General features: G+C 42.2%; 1 protein-coding gene across 1 annotated transcript in view; it reads left to right on the top strand.

The window, feature by feature from the left end:
• LOC108318157 (nucleoporin GLE1-like) overlaps positions 1 to 2,500 on the top strand; it is a 6,830-nt gene that overhangs the window by 593 nt on the left and 3,737 nt on the right. The window lies entirely within an intron of this gene.

The following is a 2,500-nucleotide window of genomic DNA, read 5'->3' as shown; positions in this document are numbered from 1 at the left end:
ATTGCTGTAAGTGAAATGACCAAATTTCTAGATTTCATTTGGCAGACCTGGGAAATGAATGGGGGCATGGTCACTGTACCTAGCATTTGCAAAGCTCTGCGCTAGAAATGGAGGGAAGTGGAGAGTTAAGGCAGGGCTCCCATTCCCGAGTCGCTGCTCGTTAGCTGCAGATAAGACGTTGTCCTTAGTCCTCAGACTTCTTGGGAAACAATCCTAAAGTATTTCCCTGCCTTTTATGTTGTTGACAGTTTTGAAAAATACAGACCTTACATTTTGTAGGTTGACTGCCAGCATAGGCCTGGTCCTTTCAAACCACCAGACCAAGGTTAAGCATATTTGGCAGGAATACCACAGAAATGATGCCATGGCTTTCTCAGTAAGTCACATGAGGAGGCACACAGATGTCAACCCATCCCAATGCTGATGATGCTAATCTTGATCACCTGGTTACGTTGTTATCTGCCTGGTCTCTCCATTTTAAAATGCGTTATTTTTCCCTTAGTAATTGTTGGTAAGTACTGTGGAGATGACACTAATATCCTTTTTCTGGGCAAACCTTAATCTTCCATGCTTTTTTTTTTTTTTTTAAGACAGAGTTTCGCTCTTGTTATCCAGGCTGGAGTGCAATGGCGTGATCTCGGCTCACCGCAACCTCCGCCTCTTGGGTTCAGGCAATTCTCCTGCCTCAGCCTCCCGAGTAGCTGGGAATCCTCCATGCGTTTAGCATTCATTGATGTTTTCCACATGAATCGATCGCCTCTATGATGTTGCCAGATCCTGTTTCTTTATATCCCCTTTGCCTTCTGCATTTGTTAGTTGGCCTTCCACTGTAAGGAGGTCCTTTATTTTCTCAGTTGTTTAGTTATATTGGTATGGACTCATGGATTTCTGTTATTATTCATTGAGTTGTACTCCCTTACTTTTATTTTTTATTTTAAATGTCCCAGATTTTGTAAAGTTGTATCAAAATATCGCATGCAAGGCTGGGCGTGGTAGCTCAGGCCTGTAATCCCAGCATTTTGGGAGGCCGAGGGGGATGGATCACTTGAGGTCAGGAGTTCGAGACCAGCCTGGTCAACATGGTGAAATCTCATCTCTACTAAACATACAAAAATTAGCCGGGCATAGTGGCACATGCCTGTAATCCCAGCTTCTCGGGAGGCTGAGGCACAAGAATTGCTTGAACTCGGGCGGCAGAGGTTGCAGCTGAGATTGCGCTGCTGTGCATCCTGGGCGACAGAGCGAGACTGTGTCTCGAAACACACACACACACACACACACACACACACAACCTTGTAAATACGTACAGCGATTATGTATCCATAAGAGTTAAAAAGAAAAATGTTGGCCAGGCATGGTGGCTCAAGCCTGTAATTCCAGCACTTTGGGAGGCTGAGGCGGGCAGATCATGAGGCCAGGAGTTCAAGACCAGCCTGGCCAACGTAGTGAAACCCAGTCTTTACTAAAAAAAAAATACAAAAATTAGCCAGGTGTAATGGCAGGTGCCTGTAATCCCAGCTACTTGGGAGGCTGAGGCAGGAGCATCTCTTGAACCCAGGAGTCTGAGGTTGTAGTTTCAGTGAGCCAAGATCATGCCATTGCATTCCAGCCTGGGTGACACAGCGAGACTCTGTCTCAAAAGAAAAAAAACAGAAAAGAAAAATGTCCCAGAATTGGCTACTGGGTGCCTCATTAAGTTGGTTCCTGTGTTCCTTTGACATGTTTCCATTTTTCATTGACATTTCTTTACTTTTTGACACAAAAAGCTGTGCCAGGTGCAAGTTTCCCTGTCCCAACCCTGGAATCAGCTGTTTCTCCAAAGAGCCTGATTCTTTTGAAGTGGAGGATGGTGCTGTATTTACAAACCAAGATCTGGGAGTTCAGTGTGTTAAGATTCTTGCTTGGGCACCATTGCTTCTAGGCCTTCTCAATAGACAGAGCTAGGAAATAATACATCTGTATATATGTACACAAATCTCCACACACGCATTTATGTACTATCTATAACTATTTCTCTATTTGTGTCTACACATGTATTATAAAACCATGACTTCATACTGATAAATACCACTTCCAACCTAGCCCCTCACGTTTTTTTCTAATCTTACCCCATCCCTGTTTGTAAATATGTTATCCAGCATTGAGAAGTTTGGCTCCTGTTATTCTCAATATGTTTACTTATTTGCTCAATCAGCTTACTTGAGCTCATTGTAGCAATCTCCCAACCACTGGTTTTTTTATTTATTACATCATAGGTAATCAGTGCTTATTTTATATATATATATATTTTTAGAATCATCACTGATTTGTGGTACAGGATGTAATCAGTGCTTATTTTCTCATGCAAAGATGTTCTAGGCTCATCTTGTATTTTTCCAGCTCCAGCTCTGGAACTTGCCTTTTCTGCAAAGACCTCTGGTTTCCTTTGATTTAAAAGTATATTTAGAAACCAAAATCTGGTACTAGATATGGTCATTATTACTTTTTTTTTTTTTTTTTT

Source organism: Cebus imitator, unplaced genomic scaffold (assembly GCF_001604975.1).
Source record: "Cebus imitator isolate Cc_AM_T3 unplaced genomic scaffold, Cebus_imitator-1.0 Scaffold216, whole genome shotgun sequence".
Lineage (NCBI taxonomy): Eukaryota > Metazoa > Chordata > Mammalia > Primates > Cebidae > Cebus > Cebus imitator.
This window is presented reverse-complemented; position numbering and strand designations above follow the sequence as displayed.